This window comes from Lissotriton helveticus, chromosome 3_1 (assembly GCF_964261635.1).
Source record: "Lissotriton helveticus chromosome 3_1, aLisHel1.1, whole genome shotgun sequence".
NCBI lineage: Eukaryota > Metazoa > Chordata > Amphibia > Caudata > Salamandridae > Lissotriton > Lissotriton helveticus.
Genome location: NC_136061.1, coordinates 1,979,479,815 through 1,979,500,999, shown reverse-complemented (window position 1 = coordinate 1,979,500,999; position 21,185 = coordinate 1,979,479,815). Strand labels below are relative to the sequence as shown.

At 48.1% G+C, this 21,185-nt stretch overlaps 1 protein-coding gene across 4 annotated transcripts in view; it reads left to right on the top strand.

The window, feature by feature from the left end:
• ASB7 (ankyrin repeat and SOCS box containing 7) overlaps positions 1-21,185 on the top strand; it is a 313,217-nt gene that overhangs the window by 219,349 nt on the left and 72,683 nt on the right. The window lies entirely within an intron of this gene.

Here is a 21,185-nt window from a genome sequence, read left to right as displayed (position 1 = left end):
TTATTTGTACTTCCATTTAATTTGATTTTCCCATGAGAGCATTAGTGTGTTAGAGCAGGTGATCATATGCCACATGTCTCAACTGTGGTAAATTATCACATCAGTATAAGGAGAGATGCAACCATAGCAAAGCTCTGCACAGTGAATCCTTTTAGTCCTCTCTTTACTACTTCCAAATTTGGAAATGTAAAAATAGAGAGAGAGGTGATGTTAGATGTATGACCGCTTGCTGTTGACAATCTCCACTTGTTCGGTTTGTTTTTCACAGTAAGGATGTAATACTTGAATTTTAAGAATCAAGCTATCTTATTTGCGAGGTGGAGATGTGCACTTTAAAATGGTATACAATTATCACGTAGTAGCTATGTATTCGGCAGAGAATATTACAATTCTGATTTCTGTAATTCACCTACTGACTGACGGATTTGTTTTCCATTCCGAATTAACTGCTGCTCTGGCAGATTGACGTTTCCTAGATATTGTTAATGAAATATTTAGTTCTGAGGACAAAAAGTTAAAAATTGGGCATCCTGTTATCTCTCAGCATTCTTGTAAACCAGTTACAACACCAGAAAAAAAACATCAGAACTGCAAATTTTCTTCAAATCCTGTAAATCCATTAGCAACGTGGCTAATATGAGGTTGCCTCTTCTACCTAATCCCTATGAAGAAGCACGTCCTCTTTCTTTGCGTATAGCATTTAACCTCCAGATAAAGTCCACTGTTGATCACTCGTTTTTAGGTCTCGCGTAGCGAAAGCAGCGCATGCGCTGCTCTCGCTATTGCGAGTACCTTTTTGAATCGATTCTGCGGAACACTCGCATGCACGTGTCTGCATGGACAAACATGGCTGCTCTCGCCATCTGTTAATAGTAGACAGCATGTGCGTGTCGGTCGGACTGTGGACAGCCCGACGCCATATTGCGATGCTTTAGTTGTCATTGCAACGAAAAGGTGATCGCTTTCACTGCCGTTTGTTTTTCTTACTTTCCTTGCTCTTTTCTGCACTGCCTCATTCTGAGCGCCCTTAGTTTTGGAGAGGGAAACTGGAAAGCTGTGTCGTCAATCACAAGGTTTACGGTGCAGGCCAGCTTCCTGGCATCTGCACTCCTAGGTGCATGGGGTTCAGGGGGGAAGGAGGAGCAAAGCCGGCAGAGCGGTCGCTCCTCGCTCGCACACCTAAGAGGGCTGCAGAAGGGAGCCTCTGACTGACGGAACAGCTGCTCATCGCAGGGATCTGCACAGAGCCGCAACTGAGGTAAGGTGTGCCGCTGCTTCCTGCCTCTCACACAAGCAGCTTTGCTGGTACATGTTCTTTTATTCTTCTGCATTTAGCCCTGCTTACCCTATGATAAATGACATCTTTAAAGGACCAGAAGGCAAGCACTTTCAATTGGAGGAGTAAGTCAAAGCTCACGAACTGGAAGAGCGCGCCCAACAAAATCCCAGGTGTGCTAGCAAATGGTGAAGCTCTAGCTCTCTGGAAGGGTAAAATAATCCGGCGTTTGCCAGGTTGCTAGAAAGCCGGTGAGTTTACATTGTGGTTCCAATTGTAATGGCTGCCCAGCGGCGTTGGCCATCTTCGCACTACAAGCCCCATCACTCCTAGCGCTGTGACCTCGTCCCCCCATCCCCTGCCCTCTTCCCAGCCCCCCTCCCAGCCCCCCATCAGGTCACAAACCTTGTGGTCCACTTGATTCTTTTAGGTCGTATTTGCTAGTCTCATAAAATTGCATTTACCAGGGCTATTGATTAACTATACATGAGCCTTGCTCATCATTTAGAGGCTTATGTATTGCAAGAGTCCTATTAGAGCACAAGAGGCCAAATTGCTATTCTCTATTAGTACTACAACTCCCATAGTGAATGGGAGAAGTGGGGTTTGTTTCTTCTCATGACTTCATTTCCCATTCTGCCATGCGTCTCTGGCTATCCTTTGCTCAAGGGACTGGTCATCCTGTCTTAATTGCTGAACCACACGTCCCATGCTGCTCTGTTTGCTTGTCAGTGGAAGTTTTCTCCGCCCCTTTGCATTCTACGCGTAGTAGTCGCCACCAGTGTACGCACGTAGCAGAGATGCATACATCAGTGAAAGATCCAATGCACAGAGAGCATGCAGGTACCCATTGGCGCGGAATGTTCAGGCACCAACTACACACTCCCTTCCTATTGACAGAAGATGCGGGCGCGCTTGCAGACCTGCGGATTTTGCTTATTAAAACATACGGGCTTAATATAAAACCACACGCTTTAGAACACGGCGGACATTCCTAATATATGTACTCATCTTCTACATACTCCTGTTTACATTTTGTGTAGTCATCCATCCATAGTAGACGCATACATTTGTATCGGATCGTTGTAAAGCTGCTATTCTCATGCGGGCCTCACTTGAGATCCACATCTTGAATATGACTGATAGACATGCAAAATCTGCACTCTAAGAAGTTCACTATAATCTGCATTTGATAACATGTACTGGCCCATGTTATATTATTTGTCTATTAAAAACTACAACTGGCGCTACTGTGGTATCTTTAGCGCTCAACTAAAATAAAACTTCATTTACACAAACCTACTAGCAGAATTAATTTTTCAGCATTTACTGTCGGTGGCATCATAGGTTTTGGTATAAAGACAACTTCAGGACCGCCTTGGTGATTTGTGGGCTGTGTGTTGTAACTTTTACTGTTGGGAGGGGGTGAGCAAAAGCAACAAGCATTGAAAATGCAATAGGTCTCGCCTTTGATTAAGTTGAAGCCATTTACTTTGCTAATGGTATTGTATAGCAAAGCAAATGGCTTTAACTTAATGAAAGGCAAGACCTATTGCATTTTTAATGCTTGTTTGTTCAATGGCGTAATTCACTTAAACCCCTACATATGTGTACCAAAATAATTCAACAACTGGTATATCCAGAGCAGCAATGCAGTCGCACCCTAATTGGCACATGGATCCAAACAACTATTACATACAAAGAGAATTTGTACCCATGGTTGGGCTTATGGATACTCCAGTTATAAGGAGGAATTATCCTCACCTTGGTGTACTTATTAGAATATACAATTACTAAACTGTTGTGAGAAAGTATCAATTCTATCTTTGGTCTGGAGAGGAGGACTGGGCAAGTTCAGAGTTGATTGCCATCAGAGCGACTATTATGGGTACTGGCTTGTAAAATTTCATGAAGGTGGATTCTGAAGACCAGTGTGCCGTTCTCACGATGTCTTATAACTACCTGTTTTAAGGACAGAGTCTTGAAAGCCTTGTGTGGAAAAAGCCCCAGGTGCTGAAATACAAACTTCCACCTCCTCCATCACCCAACTGACCCATTTTACTATGATGGGGGAATAGTTTGCCTTGAATGGCTTCTTTTTTTTTCTTGTTTTTTTTTTTGTAAGTATACTTTTTATTATATTTTTATGTAAATACAGTACCATTGCGATCACCTTACAGCTTATACACATCATACTTAGACAACAGTTGGTCCCCTTGGAGGGTCCCCCATGCACCTGAATTTTCAGGTTGGGCTGGTCCCTGATTCATGGTACATGTCTTACTTCAGAGGCAGTTAGTCCACTCTTTTTATGTATCTTTCCAATGCCCCGCAGATTCGTTGGTGTTTCGTCAGGCGTCCCCTGGACTTATGTTGCATACGTGAGAAACCTGTATAAGTCCATTTCTGCTCTCCAAGCTCCCACAAGTGGGGCTCTTGCCTGATGCCAGACTTGTGCAAAGTCCCTTTTTGCTATCACCATACCTAGTTTGATAATGGCTCTCTTGGCGTGGGTATATCTCACCTCATCTGCCAGTTGGAGAAGGGCTACTTTAGGGGATAGGGTGACCTAGGACGGTTCCTAGTGTATCTCCAACATTTTCCAGAATGTTGGGAGGACTGCACGATCCCATACCGTGTGAATGAAGTCACCCACAGCATTCTTTCATCAGAGGCAAGGGGGTCGGAGGTTTCATTAATGCTTCACATGTGCTGGGGATGTTGGGTAAATTCAGGTATTTAAACTGTATTAGGCAAAAGTATTGTCATTGCTGCCTCTAGGCCCCATCACACCCATTGCCCATTCCATTTCTTCTCCCCCTCATTCCACCCACAGACAAGGGTACTTTAAAGCCGATCAAAATGATAGCATGGTCTTTTTCGGGATGTAGTATGGGTAGTTTTGTATTGCATGTAGCAATTTGGGTTGGGTCATCATTTTAAGCAATGCCACTCTGCCCATAAGGGAGAGTGCAGTGGGGCAAATTTGGTGTGGTCCCTGTGTGATCGTCCTCAGGGACATGAGGTTGTCTGCTTTCATCTGGGACCATGTGCCCGGTATTTTTACCCTGAGGTATCAGAATCTAGTGGTTGCAATTGTTAATCCAGCCTCCCCGGCCCACCCATCTGTGCGTTATTAGTGTCCAATGGGGGTATAAATGTGTTTACCCCCAATTTACCTGGAGGCTGGTGCAGCGGTCAAATTTGTCCAGGGTGTGCATTACTGCGAGTCCACAGGTATGTGGATTCACCAAGTATGTCCAGAGGATATCTGTGTATAGTGATACCCAGTCCTCTACAGCTTTTGGCTATTACAACCCCGTCACGTGTGGGTCAATCCAAAGTGCTTGGTTGAAGGGTTCCACCACTAGGGCGAATAGGAGGAGAGAGAGCAGGCATCCTCTCCAGAAAGCAAATTGTTGTGATGTGGTTCCCACGGTCCTAACCTGCACAGTGGTTCAATGTATAGGAGTTTGGCGTAGAACTTGAAGCATGGGCCGAGCGGCATGTGCTTCTTGATCGCAAACGGGTACATCCATGATAGGCAATCAAAAGCCTACCCAAAGTCTACAATCATCACTGCAATGGGGTGGCATAGTAGTTGGGCATTTGCCAGGGCATTATGCAGGTGCTGTATATTATGGCATGTCAACCACTTGGGCATGAAGCTGCTTTGATCTGCATGCTCTAGAGTAGGGAGTGCCTCATGAAGGGGCGTTCCAGCATCTTCAAGTATTTTGCTTTACAGTTGATCAGTGATATGATGAGCACAAGTGAGGGGGCGATCTGTTTTGTGGCTGGGCACTATCAGGGATTCCTCTAGGTCTGTCTGGGGGGGTAGATGTGTCCCATTGCTAGTGCTTCTGTGTATAGCATGGGGGGGGGGGTGATGGGGAGATAAGGGTATCACCCTGGCAGCAGCAGAATTTAGCCAGCATGCCTTTTGAGATTGTGCTTTTCTTTCAGGGAAGGGAGGATGGCCATGATTGGGGCTTCAAGGGCAAAGTCTTATGTGATTTGAGACATGCCTATGGCAGAAAGGTAACTGTCGAGTTTTTGTGTGGGGGCCATAGGCAGAAGAGCATAAAGTGAGCCATAATAGTTTGCGAATGTTCTTGCAATGTCATCAGGGGATGTGTGTGGTGTGTCGTAATTATCCTCAATGAGTGTTACATTGCAGTGTTTGACTTAGTCAATAAAGGAGTTTGCCCGTCTTGTTGCCATGTTCGTTGAGGTGGCTCTGCGATGCCAGCCATAGTCTCATTGCCTCCTCGGTTTGGGACGGAGTGCAAAATTGGTTCTCTGGAACCTGTGTAGGGCTTCATCCTAGGGCCTCTCTGTGTATTCTTATTCTGTTTGCTGCGCTGCCTGGTCAAGGTCTGCTATCTCCTGTTTCATCCGGCGTCTGTGTGAAAGAATAAATATCACGGTCCCTCTTCTAAACGTCCCCCATAGTGTTGCCACAGAGTACACTATCCCCCTCCCCATGGCTGTTGGAAGTCGATCCCAGCTGATCCTCTCCCTGACCAACGACCCCGCCGCCGCCAGAGCCAACCTTCACGAAGGAATGAAAGAGGTAGCCGAGTGGATGTCGACCAGCCGCCTGAAGCTGAACTCGGACAAGACGGAAGTCCTCATCCTGGGATCCTCGCCCTCCACCTGGGACGACTCCTGGTGGCCCCCCGCCCTGGGAACCGCACCCAAACCGACAGACCACGCACGCAACCTGGGCTTCATCCTGGACTCCTCCCTCTCCATGACCAGGCAAGTCAACACCGTCTCCTCGTCGTGCTTCAACATCCTGCGCATGCTACGGAAGATCTTTCGGTGGATCCCCACCGAGACCAGGAAGACTGTCACCCAGGCACTCGTCACCAGCTGACTGGACTACGGCAACGCCCTCTACGCCGGAACCACCGCCAAGCTCCAGAAGAGACTCCAACGGATCCAGAACGCCTCAGCCAGACTCATCCTCGACGTCCCACGACACAGCCACATCTCCGGACACCTAAGAGACCTGCACTGGCTCCCGGTCAACAAGAGAATCACCTTCCGTCTCCTCACCCACGCACACAAAGCCCTCCACGATCAAGGCCCGAGCTACCTCAACACCCGCATCAACTTCTACGATCCCAAACGACACCTCCGATCAGCCAGTCACGCCCTCGCCGCCGTCTCCCGCATCCGAAGAACGACAACAGGAGGAAGGTCCTTCTCCTACCTGGCCGCCAAGACCTGGAACTCCCTCCCGACCGACCTGCGCCTGACCCAAGACCACCTCGCCTTCAGGAAGAAGCTCTAGACCTGGCTGTTCGGGCAGTAGCAGCACCCCCCTCCCACTAGCGCCTTGAGACCCTCCGGGTAAGTAGAGCGCTCTATAAATGTCTATGATTGATTGATTGATTGATCCCATTCCTATAGTCTCTCACAATGCTTTTTGTGTCAAACACCAGGTGTTAAGACACCATGATGGGAGCGTTTGGAGTCTGCCCTAACACTCTTCTAGTTCCAGAGAATGGTCCGAGAGACCAAATACGTGTAGTCGTATGACCGAGATGGAGGGCATGTGTGCTATAGGTACCAAGCAATAGTCCAAGCGGAAAAGGGTGCTGGGCAACCCATCGAGGAATGTAAAGCCATGTGCTTCTCGATGGTAACTTCTCCACAACTCATTGAGTTCCAGCATGTTGGTAGATGTGGTGGGTAGGGAGTGAAGCTGTGGGCCCGTTTAATTGAGTGTCTGGTCTATCAGCCTGTGAAGTTGCCTCCCATTATCATGAGACCCGGGGGAGCTAAAAGGTGTTCTCCGCTGAGTTGTAGGAGGAATATTTGTCTGTGGGTTAGCAGGGAGCACACCAAGCATAGAACAAGAGGTGATCTCTAGAGGGTGCCAACCACCGAGAGGAAGTGACCCAGTGTGTTGTGGTGTGCTCTGGTCACCTCAAGCGGGAGTCTGGCCTGGATCAAGATGGCTTCGCTCGGTTATCTGCAGGGGAATCCCGAGTGATGGACTATCTTGAAGCTATGTCGAAGGAGGCATCTACAATGCTTTCCCTCAAGGTGTGTCTGTAGGTAGGACATCTAGCCCAGTCAAGTTAGCCCACCGTAGGATGGGCCCATGTTTAATTTTGTTGAAGAGGCCGGTCACAATCCAAGTCCGGCAGCGGAGTGGTGTTGCCCTTCTATGGGGGCTGTAGTCTGCTGTGTGAAGGCTTGCATCCTATATGTACTGTGGTGTCAGTATCGGCAGTGGTGCGCTGTACAAACAATATGATGATAAAAAACTAAGGAACTCTTCCCCCCTACCCATCCTTTGCCCCAGCCCCATACTTCCAACCATGAATTACCTGCCAGAGTGCCCGCTTGCCAAGCAGGAATGCCTATTGCATCCTGTTGGGGAACCTCCAAAATAATGCCCAACCACCCATAACAAGCTAAACCTGTCATAGAGAAAACCATTAGACCTGCAAAGGCGTCCATCGAGGCAGGTTAATTTCAGATGCCGGCTCCATGCCCTGTTTTTTGGGTGGTCTCTCACTGCCACTCTTTAAGGTGGGGGAGCCGCCATCTTGTTGCAGTCCTGCTGTCTGCCTGTGTATGATCTTTGGCTTGTGTTCCATTGTTCCACTTGGGTTCATTGTAGTTTCCACTTTGATCACTGGGCGGGCTGAGGTGAGCTTAGTTCTGGGTAGCGCAGCACCTGTTCTGGGTAGCGCAGCACCTGTTCTGGGTAGCGCAGCACCTGTTCTGGGTAGCGCAGCACCTGTTCTGGGAGCGCAGCACCTGTTCTGGGTAGCGCAGCACCTGTTCTGGGTAGCGCAGCACCTGTTCTGGGTAGCGCAGCACCTGTTCGGGGTAACGCAGCACCTGTTCGGGGTAACGCAGCACCTGTTCGGGGTAACGCAGCACCTGTTCGGGGTTACGCAGCACCTGTTCGGGGTTACGCAGCACCTGTTCGGGGTAACGCAGCACCTGTTCGGGGTAACGCAGCACCTGTTCGGGGTAACGCAGCACCTGTTCGGGGTAACGCAGCACCTGTTCGGGGTAACGCAGCACCTGTTCGGGGTAGCGCAGCACCTGTTCAGGGTAGCGCAGCACCTGTTCGGGGTAGCGCAGCACCTGTTCGGGGTAGCGCAGCACCTGTTCGGGGTAGCGCAGCACCTGTTCGGGGTAGCGCAGCACCTGTTCGGGGTAGCGCAGCACCTGTTCGGGGTAGCGCAGCACCTGTTCTGGGAAGCGCAATGCCTCTCTCCAGTGTAGATGTTCTGAGGTTTGGCCCTCTGAGGTTGAGGAGTTACCAGTGTCTCAGTTGGACATCCAACCTACATGGAAGCTGCTCTTCACCCTCCTAGCCCCCACTCCTCCCGGTCTGCTGAGGCATCGCCGTCTGCCTTTCTTCTCCCGCATCCTCCTATAGGGGGTTTCCAGGGGAGGCACGCAGCGGCCTTTCTTCAATCCAGGCTCATCCATCCTCCGCCGTGTCAAACATGGTGGTATTGCCTTGTTGAATGGCTTTGAGCCGGGCTGGGTAGAGAAGCATGTACATGACCTTAATTGTTTTCATCTTGGCTTTGACATCAGCAAATAATTTCCATTGTTGCATCCTTGCTGTGTAGCTCGGGAAGATCATGACCTTATTTGATTGGATGGCGACTGATTGTAGGGTGCAGCCAGCTCACAGGATTGCAACTCAGTCTAGGTTGATAAGTAGCCAGAGCATCATGGCCGAGGCAGTGTTCCCTGGGGAGGCTTCTGTGTAGGTGCCCTGTGCGCTTTTTCAATTATGAAGCATGGTGTTAGGTCGTGTGCGTGCGCCGAGGATATAAACCTGTCAAAGAAGGCAGTCCTCCGGGTGGTTCCACTCCAACTCTTCCAGTATCCCTGCAAGTCAAAGTTTGTTACAGTGAGAACGACTCTAAGCTTCCTAATTCTTCCTCTCCAGATTCAGCACCACCAGTCGGAGTATAATGAATTCCTTCTTGGGGGCTCGGGAGGTGTCTTCCACTGAATATATTCGCATTTCTACTTCTGTTGTTTGGTCTGCCATTTGCAGAAGTCCTGCCATAGATGGCTAACCTCAGATCTGATGTTCCCTCCCGCCCCCATCCTGACCTTCAGCACTATCCTCAAATCATCTATTATGGTTTGGAGCATTTTGGAGTGTGGTGAGCATTCAGTCGGTGGGGTAATCTGTGGTGCAGAAGCATTTCCTGCTGCTGTCTGTTTAACCCATCCCAACCGTGTAAAGTGGTCTACCTGCCCTGCTGTGCCCACCTCCCTTCACCATGATGTTAGCTGGGCAGGCACCTGGTGGTGTAAAGTCCTCCGTCTTGGATCTCAGCAGTCTGGGATATGCATCCGGAGTGGTGTGTAGCGGGGTGGGGTTCCTCCACCAAATACGTGCCATACACTAATGTAACCACCATTGCCAAATTAAGCAGCACCACTTGACCGTACCACCTGACCAGGCTCCCTGAATGAACAAGGCAGCCTTGCTCTAATTTCCCAGGACCGACCAGCATTCCCTGTAATCTTCAATGTCATGAGGTTCAACAAACTGTTCAGGACTACTTGGTGCCGGAGACACTGAATATCTGTTGGATTCATCTGAAATTGGAGGAGAAGGATCAGGGAATTGCAAGAAATTTCCAAAAGGACTGAGAGCCATACTTGAGACCTCTGAATCGCCTTAATCAAACCCAACTCTGCCGACTGTCTCCAGACTTGAGATACTACCCTGGCTATCATGGCAAACAGCAGAAATTAATAATTTGTCGTCTTTGAGTAGTCCTGCAGGAAGGCATTTACTACTCCGGATTTCAAATCTGCTCTCCAACCGAAATAGAAGAGCAGTCGATGGGTCAGGCGCAAGGCGAAGAAGTCCACTTCGCAAGAATCCCATCTGCGCCTTCAATCCTGGGGAAAAAACTCTTGTATTTTGAATTGCTGGCATCCCAAATTTACCTGGAATTGAAACAATTCCACTGTCACTGAGATTTGCCCTTCTAGGAGGAAAAGCCAAAACTCCTTTGACAGTTCCACCATCGTTCTGAAGCTGAGGCCTCTGCACAGCAGAGATGAATAAATGTTATCCATCTTTAGGAAAAAAAAATTTACCATATCATTGTTTGGGCTCTTGATAGCATAGGCAACTGATAATTGTGGGAAACAGCCACTACAACGCGGGCGTCACATCGCGAGCCCTTACAACGCGGTTGTTACAGCTACTATGTTCTTACCACGCACTGCTATTACTACGCAAGTCATAACATCGACTTGCTGTAGATGGCGTGCTAACATTAGAAATAGTATAGTTTACTATTCCAACACCTTCCCTACTGTTGCGTAGGCTGGAGTTGGAATAGTAAATTATAAATTTCTAATGTCAGCACGCCATCTACTGCAAGTCGATGTAGTGACTTGCGTAGTAATGGCTTTGCGTGGTAACAACGCAGTTGTTGTAACAACCGCGTTATGGCACGCGTTGTGATGACTCTCATTGTAACAAGTCATATTCTATAAGAGTACCTTGTAATTGATAAGGAGCCTCAGTTAGTCATCTACCCACCTTCCTGCTGTGTGCAACTCTCCATATTGGGCTTTTTAGCCCACTGACTGGTATCCAAATCGATCTTCAGGGCTGGAGATGTGCCAGAAAAGGCCTTCCCATTCCAGGCCTCCATGTGTTCCAGCCAACATTGTATTTCTGCTCTGGCTTCCCCAGGCAGAGTTAGCAGTCTAGAGTACTTCAGCTTCTGTGAAGATGGGATGATGATCGTCTCTGAAGAGCCCTGTAATTAAAGGGTCCCAGATAAATTGCTTAAATTGATGTAGCACCAGTCCTACCAACCTGACTAATGGTCCGAGTGTTGCGATACTCGCTGACTAGGGTTACTTTGATTTCCTTCTTGATAATTGCCACATTTTTTTGCTGGGTTGCAAAGTCGCCATTGTTGAATGCATCATGAATGCTAAGGAGGTGGTTGTCTGGTTGGGCCATAAATGTGACTTGTCCAGGTTGATCATAAAGCCTAAATTCTGCAAAGAGAGATGGTCATCCTGAAGTCCAACTAGTAGTCTTTGCTTCCACTGGTGCATCAGTTGGATGAATTTCTAGCTAAACTCGGTCACCGACCTAAAAAATGTTGTAACAAACGCCCAAAGGGAAGGTCTAAAATCTCATACACTTTGTCCCTCCAAATGAAATTGAGGAATCTGTAATGGGGCTCAAGGTGGGAATGGTAAGGAACGCAAGAATGCTCACCACGCTTAGCATCCAGTCATGTGCCATCAGTAGTTCGCTTAATAGGTGGACGCCCTACATCTTGAAATTATAGTAGAATAACCAGTCATTAAATTCCCTAATTTGACCACTCGTCAATGGCCCTTTCCTTCACCAGCAAAATGTTGCCAAAAAGGTTTGGGTGAAAAATGACTTTATGATTGCATTTTCCCACAGCATCTTGTCCATCTCCTGGTTCAGGAGAGCCTCTTTCTCCTTTGAGAAGTGTAGCGGTGGCCATCTTCTATCCTGTTTCTGCGAACCATAACACTATGTGGCTCTCTGCCACAATTTGAAGCACACATGGATCCCCATTATCGACAGCCTCTTGTGGGAAATCATGGCTTATTGCCCTCCAAGTTGCACTGCCAGCTCCATGTTCGCCTCCCCTGTCACTGTGTTTTTAGCCATTGCTTCTTGATGGAGATAATCCTTCAAATCTGTTTGGATTTGACTAGATGTTGCCTTTCCTGAAGTTATGTTCTCTTTCAGAGCCTTGATTGGCAAGGCAGCCAATTGAACTAATCGACTAGTCCCTGCGAACTCCATGAGGTCAAATACTTTTTGCATGGGTCCTGGCCCTTGAGTGAAGTAAAGGTGGTCACAAACTTGCTCAGTTCATTTAGGAACGGGTCCCTAAAAAGGCTGCCCCGAAAAGGCAGACCAGCTTCTGACTTGTCAAGTCCCCCTGCTTGGATTGACATCAATCACTAGTGAGTGATGGCTCTCTGTTTGGAAAAACTATCAGTTCATTGTCCACACGGACCTCTCTGAAAGAATGTCCAGTGTTATTAGCCTTCCAAAAGTCCATCTAGTCGAGGGCCTCAAGATGCGTAGACGTTTGCTCTGGCATGCTTTCCAGGATCTGTTGATCGCCTTCTTAACATCTTCGAATTTGTCCAGCAAGGTAGTAATCTTTGTCTCAGTTTTATTAGTAGGGTCCGCTTTGCCCACCAAAGAAGGTCTAGGGTTCACTGCCTAAGAGTGAGCATGGACCTCCTTAGCTAAGGGTTTCTTGATGGTGCAACACACCTAGGAGATGCCCTGGGCAACCATGATTCACTCTGTCTGAATGAGGATCTACAGTGCATCAGATCATCAGACATGTCAATTGGAGAGATTGCATGTTCCTCATGGAAGCGTTTGGTCTTCGGACTGGGATGTGAAAGCCCACTTAACCTATCATCCTATTAAGAGCAGTGCTTAATTTGTGCCAGTGCTTGACACCGATATTCAATTCTTAATACCAGCACTTTTTTATGACCGTACACCCGTAGCAGTGCTGTCTGCTTAGTTTCAGCAGTGCTCATCAGTATAGCAGTGCAGTATTTAGTAACTTAGTAATAGCAGTGTATTCGGGTCATTGCTACTGGCATTTTTGTGTGCACTGTCCGAAGCATTTAGCCATACCCAGGACCTTACCATTTATTTATTTTTTTAGAAATTAACCACTGCATCAGAGGAATCCGGGGAGTTTCTGTTGTCAGGCCCTTTGACAATCACAGGGCACTTCCCTTTAGGGAGAACTCTTTGTAGGGCAATCCAGTTACCAGGAACACTGGACGTACAGCCTCCTAAACTGAGGGTAGAGGAGACATGGATATTGCGCTCTTGAGGCCTGCTGTATATGGTTAAAGGTATCAAGTTGACCAACAGGATTCCTCTTCCTCTTTTCCTTTGGGTCTAATGGCTCCTATTGCATCTGGAGTCTTAAGGCACCTTTGTCTGGTGTTTCTTCCCTTTGAGAGAAGGGACCTGATTAGGAAGCAGCTAGAACAGGAATTGGCAAAGCTAATAGGTCCTGCCTATGCAAGAGCTAGTGGCTTTGCCATTGTCTTTTAGAAATGTTACAAAGCTGCGCTGCTGCTGTTCAGCATAGCTAAAAGTTGGGGGGAAAAATACTATGACACTGGCAGGGCTGGCCGCATTGTAGCACTTTTTTCTTATGGCAGATGGGCAACATGAAGAAAGATGAGGGAATCTGCAACACGGAAAAGAGTAGGGTAAGAAAAATGCTATGATGACGATAACATAGCGTTTATTTTTTATTCTCGTTGGAGGGGGTTGTAACACAGGCAACAGGTGGATGGGGGTGTTGGAAAGGAAGAAGCAACACGTACAGCAGCTGGGAAGTCTATTCATGAATTAACGCTTCCAACCAGGTAAAAAATGATGGCAGTTGTTTCACAATGCAGGTTATCCTATGAATGTTTCTAGTTTCCAGTGAGCAGAACAAGACATATGAACCCTGGAATTGGGTACATGGATAGGAAAGGGATATTTAGGGAACAAGTCATTAGTAAGACAGCTATGGAAAAGTTATGAACTGGGCCAAAGATGAGGTCCTGCAAATTATCACCCGCTGGTCCTACCGAAAGAGGTGGGCAGCATACAGAAGCTATGTTTTCCAATTTTTATAGTAAATATTTACATTTGGATGTCAGCATGAGGTCAGTATATAAAAGACCTTAAGAAAAAATACAGTAAGGTAAGGGAACGGCTTTGCGGTTTCAGTGCGAACTTCTCTTGATCTTGGGCAGATTGTAATGACCCCCCTAGCTTGGCCAATGGTTCCTAGGTTTAGTTTTATCCACTTCTAGCATTGCTTTATATAGCGCAAACACGATCCGATGGCATTGGAGCCTTTTACATGAGCACCAATTGCATTACAGTTGGACACATTTTGTTTGTTATGTAAGGGGAGATTAAGTAATTTGCCCAGAATCGCAGGATGTTGAGCCGACGTGTGAGTTTGGAAGATCGGAGGTTTGTATTGTGTACGTGGAAGTTGATTCTGTCGTTGAGGAATTTTGGTCCGTTGTTGTGTAGGCATTTGTAGGCGTGAGTTAAGATTTTGAAAGTGACTCTTTTCTCCACGGGGAGCCAGTGGAGCCTTCGTAGGTGTTGATTGATGTGTTTGTGTCGGGGAATGCCTAGGACGAGTCTGACAGCAGTGTTCTGTATTGTTTGCAGAGTAGGGACTTGTTGATGCTGGTGTAGAGTGCGTTTCCATAGTCCAGTCTGCCGGTGATGAGTGCATGGGTGACTATCTTCTTTGACTCAGGGGATATTCACTTGAAAGTCTGGCAGAGGGTGTTTAAGCAGCTGGAGGTAACAGCGTTGACCTATGGGTTCATGGTGAGTGATGAGTCGAGTATGATGCAGAGGTTCTTGCTGTGGTCTCAGGGGGTAGGTGGGCTTCTGAGGGCAATCGGCCACCAGGTGCTGTCCCATGCAGAAGGGGTGGTACCGAGGACAAGGACTTCTGTGTTCTCAGCATTGAGCTTCAGGCAGCTGTTGGTCATCCGGTCTGCGGCGTCTTGCTTTCCTTTCTGGAAGTCTAGTTTGGCAGTGGTGGGGTCTTTGGTGAGGGAGAGGATGAGCTGGGTGTCCTCGGTGTAGGATACGATGTTGAGGCCGTGTTGTTGGACGATGGCTGCGAGGGGGACCATGTAGATGTTGAAGAGGGTGAGGCTCGGGGATGAACCCTGTGGGACGCCGTAGGTGATTTTCGTGGGGTTGGAGAGGAAGGGTGGGGGTCTGATCCTTTGGCTTCCTCCGGTAAGGAATGATCGGATCCAGACCAGGGCTGTTCCTTGTATGCCTGCTTTGTGTAGTCTGGCGACTAGTGTGCGGTGGGAGACTGTGTCGAAGGCCGCTGATAGGTCAAGTCTGATGAGGGCTGGGGAGTGGCCTTGGTCCAGGAGGGTGCTGATTCCGTCTGTGGCGGCGAGAATGGCGGTCTCTGTGCTGTGGTTGCTTCAGAATCCAGATTGGGACGGGTCGAGGACGGCGTTCTCTTCAATGAATCGTGTTTGTTTCCTGTTGACTGTTTTTTCTGCAACTTTGACTGCGGAGGGGAGGAGCGAGATGGGCCGATAGTTCTTGAGGTCGGTGGGATCAGCTGTGGGCTTCTTGAGCAGAGGTCTGACTTCTGCGCGCTTCCAGTCGTCTGGGAAGGTACCTATTTCGAAGGTGGTGTTGATGGTGTGTTGTAGTTCGGGTGCGATGGCGGCTGCGGCTCTGTGGTAGAAGTGAGTGGGGCAGGGGTTGGTGGGGGCTCCCGAGTGGATGCTTTTCATGCTCGAGGCGGTGTCTTAGGCCGTGATCGGTGTCCAGTTGGAGATGGTGGGCTTGCTGGTGTTTCTGGGGGCCGGGGTGCCGTCTGTGGCACCTGGTGGATGGTCGATGAAGTTTTTGTAGAGGTTATTGACCTCGAGGTGGAAATAGGTTCCATGCTTGTCGCAGAGGTCTTTGGATGGGGTGATGTCTGTGGCTTCACTGCGTGGGTTGGTGAATTCTAGAATGACACTGAAAAGTTCCTTGGAGTTGGTAAAGTTGTCCAGGATTTTGTTGTGGATGAAGTTCCTCTTGGTGGGTCTGATCTGGTTGTGGTAGTCAGTCATGGCGTCCTTGTAGGTGGTGTGGTTTTCGGTTGTCATGGTGTTTCTCCAGTTATTCTCCAGGTGTGTGCAGGTGCGTCTGGCTTCTTGGAGAGCGGTGGTGAACCAGGCGGCTTTACTGGGGAGTTTTCTGTCAGGGTTGCGGAGTGGGCGAGCTTATCTGCGCAGTCGGAAATCCAGGTGTGGAGTTCTCTGGCTGCGTCGTTTGCATCGGGTGCCCAGGTGTGGTTGTCTCGGTGGAGTTAAGTTGCTCGTCGGTAACCTTGCTCCAGTTCCTTAGTGGTGGGCGTGGGGCTGGTTTGGGTGCCTTGGGTTTGTTGATGGCTAAGTGTACGCAGTGGTGGTTGGTCCATGGCGGCTGCTTTGTGTGGCTGAATTGAACGCTGTTTCCTACCGCGGAGATGGGGTTGAGGGTGTGTGCTGCTCAGTGGGTCGGTCTGTTGACGAGTTGTTTAAGTCCAATGCTGGCGAGGTTGTCACGAAGGATAGTGGAGTTGGGGTCGCTGGGGTTGTCTAAGTGGAAGTTCAGGTCTCCAATTAGTATGTAGGTTGTTGAGGCGATGGCTTGGGGTGCAATGAAGTCGGTGACTGTGGTGGCGAAGGGTGTTTGAGGAACCCTTGTCTACAGATCCCCCTAACCCCCAGAGTGTGGCTTTGGGGGTGGTCTGGATCAAGGAAGTGCAGGTGTTCGGCGAAGGGGAAGGTTTCCTGGAGGTGGTTGGGCGGAGGGTGCTCTTGTGGGCGATGGCAAGGCCCCCTCCTGGGTGGTTGGGGCAGTCTTTCATCTGGATCTTATATCCGTCTGGGATGGCGGTGCTGATGTCGGGGGCGGAGGATGCGTTAGTCCTGGTCTCCATGAAGAAGGGGATGTCTGGTGAGAGAGAGAGAGTCAAGTAGGTTCCAGATTTCCATGGCGTGTTTGTGTACGGAGCGTACGTTGAGGAGGATGCATTTTAGGGTGTCGCCGGTGCTGGCGTCGGCAGTGTTGGAGGCCAAGGTGGCGGTGAGGGTCTGGCGGCAGTGGAGGCAGTAGAACTGGCCGTAGGTCATGTTCGGCGAGGCCTGTTGGCATTCTCTAATTCTTCCAGGGTTGAGTGTGAGGAGGGTGGTGGTGTCCTAGCGATGGGTAGTTGGAGGTCCAGGGTTCCTGGCGCTGGCCACGGTCGGGGTGCAGCTGGGCTTGCCTTTGGCGAGCCTTCGGCGTGCCCGCTGTGCACGTCCACTTAGAGGAGGTGGGAGGGAGGAGAGGCTGGGAGGCGGGGCTGGGGGAATTCCGGTGGGGGGAGATTCGGGGTGGGAGGGACAGCAGGGGCAGCAGCAGCAAAAGGCGAAAGAAACCAGCACGAGAAGAAAAAAACAGTGGTGGAAGTAGAGCAAGACACAGATGGGCACAATAACAGTGGCACAACAGGGAAATATTGAGAGAAAAACGGCTGAGAAAGGTTACGGTGGTTGCATGCAGTCTTGTCCCATTTGGAGCGGGCAGCAGGAGCGGACAGCAGCCTCAAACATCCCAAGGAGGAGGTCGGGCCTGGAGGCAAAAGACGGTACAGCAGAGCTGCGTGGAGAGAGTGGACCTAGACCGAGAGTCAGAGGTCTTACTCCTCTGCTTCCGACTTCACTGCTTACACCTGTGTCAGTTCATGCATGCAGATGAACCAAACAGAAGTACTAAAGGGTCCCTGGGGTTAGAAAAAGCTTTCATGTGTGCAAAAGAGTCACATTCATTGGTAGTGAATCCCATAGTGATATGGGATCAAGCAACTAGTGCCAGTGCTGTGCTCGTTTGTCAGCTTGAGGCACAAAGTCTACTGAGCACTGCTGACCGCTGGACACCAGGGGGTATTGTGTCTATAACATTTTGCACAACGTTCATGCTTGAAGTTTCAATTAATGTGCAACTGCTGCTTATGTAATTAGACCAATGACATGTAACTTATGCTGCTCCACAGATGTGCCGAGTTAATAGAAAACTCACTTCTCCAGTTATGGTCGAGAAGGCTGTTTTGTTAATTAAAACCAGATAAAGAAGCTCTATGACATGGCCAGTGCTGATTGCGTCATAGCCCTATTTTTTTATATATTTTTTTAAGCTATAAAATTAAAAGCGGGGGGAGCAACATAAGGGGGAGGGATTCAGCAATAACAGACAGCGGGATCAGTTGGGTATAGAAAAAAACAAACTAGGGGAAAGGAAATACGAGATGGGTGCATTGGAGTTGAGAGGGGACAAGAAATAGTACCTCAATCACATCGGGAGCAGCGGACAGGCACTGATTAAGCTGTCTCAGAAATAAAACGGAAATGGCATTCAGCCTGCTCTGATCATTTGGGAGACTTCAAAGAAGAGTGGCGCATAAGCCAACAATTGGTAAGCAATAGGTGGGCTTGAAGCCCTTTATTGTAAACAATAAGTCACGAGAGCCTATGTGCTTGCACACGCAGGCTCAACCTTAAAAGGAGTAGGAAGCCTGGGGGCTATAGGGCCTTGTGTGCTGCACACTGCACCTATATGTCAGTGGTCAAAAGGCTCAGCCTCCCACTTAACCTCTCCGTGTCTACAAAATTGAACGTGAGCTTGTGGAATGTAACTGGCGCTAATTAAAGCTACACACACACACACACACTATAAAATAAAGCAAAAAAATAGCCAGTGTTTTCTGAATTTACAACAGACATGAGTTAAAGCCTGTGTGATGTTACTTGAGACCGGGCTTAATGGTTTGCTTGCACTAATAGTACTCCAGGTGGTGCTTCACCCCACTAATTCCAGATGTAAACACTCACCCGCTATGGAAGCAGTACAGACTGCCACATGGCAAACATGAGCGACAGGAGTTAAACATTTCGATCATGTAGAAAAAAAGAAGTGCGAGAGCGGCACAGCAGGTAGTCTATCCCTGTGTGGGTGGGGCCCAGCGCAGTGGCTTCACTTTCCAATTGTGAGGTCCCTTAGCAAGATCAAGGGGACAGGTTGGACAAAAGCACTAAAACTGTGTGTCGAATTTTGTGTGGTCGTACACTAATAGTTTTTGGTAGGATCCATGCGACCAGTGCTAGTGTATCCTGTCACGTGAAATGTTTCAGAAATCGGGCTACTCAACAGGCACCAAGGAACAGGGTAAGCATTAATACTTCTGTTACTGATTTCAGAAGAGCACATGAAGGAAAAGTAAAACAAGACCTCATATATAGAACTAATTTCATTGCAGATTTCTACTGTTTTAAATTAGCAAAAAAAAGTAAAAACAGCACTTCAAAATCTTCAGATATGTTCTGTGTTTAATAAAGTTTCCCCCCCAAAAATATCCCTTTGTGAGCTCAATTTCCGATGCAATTGCACTTGCAAAGTTCAGTGCAGGTCCAAGGCGCCTTCTTGCAAGCATTCTTGACTGCAACAAGCTGCAACTTTGCAGCCATTCTTGACAAGCACACCACATGCCTTAAATGCCACTGGTAGTGCTGTCCACGATAGGGTCTAGCACTAACTGTCTGTCTGTCTGTTTTCCACCCCCATCCCTCCAGAGTGGGTAGCGCCTGCTGAGGTAAGTCATATGTGAACCACTTGGTTGGTAAACAGCACGCTTTGTATGTTCAAGAAGAGCAGACTGTTGGTGGTATTGCTTCCATTGTCTTGCTGACAAAACATTTCTCTGTGGGCTTCATTCACAGACTCCGGTTGGCTTGTTCTCTGATACAAGCATTTTCAAGCTATCACTCTGAATATCCACTGGTAGGAATAGATACCTGGCAGTGTCGGCGAAGGCTGCCGTAACTTCGGTCTAGGATTTCCAGGCCATCCATCCTGATATCTTCCCTTTTCAAAAGAATGGTGAGACAGTGTTCACAGCCAGTGAAACTGAGAAACACCAACAAGGCTGTGGAATTCTCCTTTCCCAAGGTCTGAGCCATGACATTAATGTGGATGTAGGAAAAGTTCCTCTCTGTACCGAATGCTACCCAGATATTGACCTTGGGACACAAGTCTTGCAGCTGGTGAAACTTTCCTGTCAGAATCACTACAACATCTTTGTTCATAGTGCACACCATACAAGACATAGAGCCTTGTTGCAGGGCATGTTGTACATGTAAGACCAGTTTTGTATCTGTCTCTTTATGGTTGTAGGCTGGCATGGATAGGTTACTGTCGATTTCCAGAATGCCGTCTCCATGTGTTGTCAATACTACTTTGCCAGAGAGGAATTCCCTGCTCTCAATCTTCTCGGCCAGGAATGTGAACAACTCCTGTTTGTTGTCTGCATCGCACAAGACTTTTTGCCACTGTCGTGGAATCTTATTTTAACTAGCAAACTTTCTTCGCTTTCCTTTACCGCTTTCTTCTTGGACAGAGTGTTTGACTCTGCCTTTGATGTATCTGTCCCAGACAGTGTACACCTTTCTCAAGCTATCAAGCTGCTGCACTTTGTAAAGTATGAAAACAACAATGGCATAGGCTTCGAAAGTCCTTACACCTACAGTTGGTGAGGGAAGGTGCACCACAACAGCACCATCGAACACCTTCACATCAAAGGAGTTGGCACATCTGTTTCAGCTGTTTCTTCCAAAGACACCAGCTCAATTAGCAAGATCCCGAACGTTCATCTCTGTTGATGGCTCTTCAACGTCAGGTGCATGTCAAGTACGGACGGCGGTTACCGTACTGACACATGTTAGTAATCTACATAGCGAAGTAAATTTCGATCTACAACAAATATTTCAAAATGAGACTGTGACGGTGATCAATCGCACCCCATGTACCAAGGCAGGTATTGTTAGATGCCATTAGACACATGGAGATATGGAGTGACCTCTCTTAACGGCAAGATACAATCATTTTAGAGAGGTTAAAAGTTTCCTGAATAGTATTTCTACCACCACATGAATCTTATAGGAGTACCACATAGTGGCCAGAAGAGAAGATTTTAAGAAAAGCTATTGCTATCATCAGCTTTAAAGTTTTTTCTGGTAGCAAGTTCAAATTAAGCACCGCTAGAAGAATATCCATAAAAACGACCCTTGGCCCGAAAACAAAGAACAAGCTTTTCATAAAAAAGCCACTGTATATCAAGAAACATTTTATGCTTATTTATGCTCAGTAATGTGTCATCAACATATAAACGAGTAACCATTGCAACGGAGTTCCCGATGAAGGCCTAGCCGAAATGCATTGTTTTGAAACCAACCGCCAGTTTCTGCACATTAAACTAATTGTGATTTATGAGCT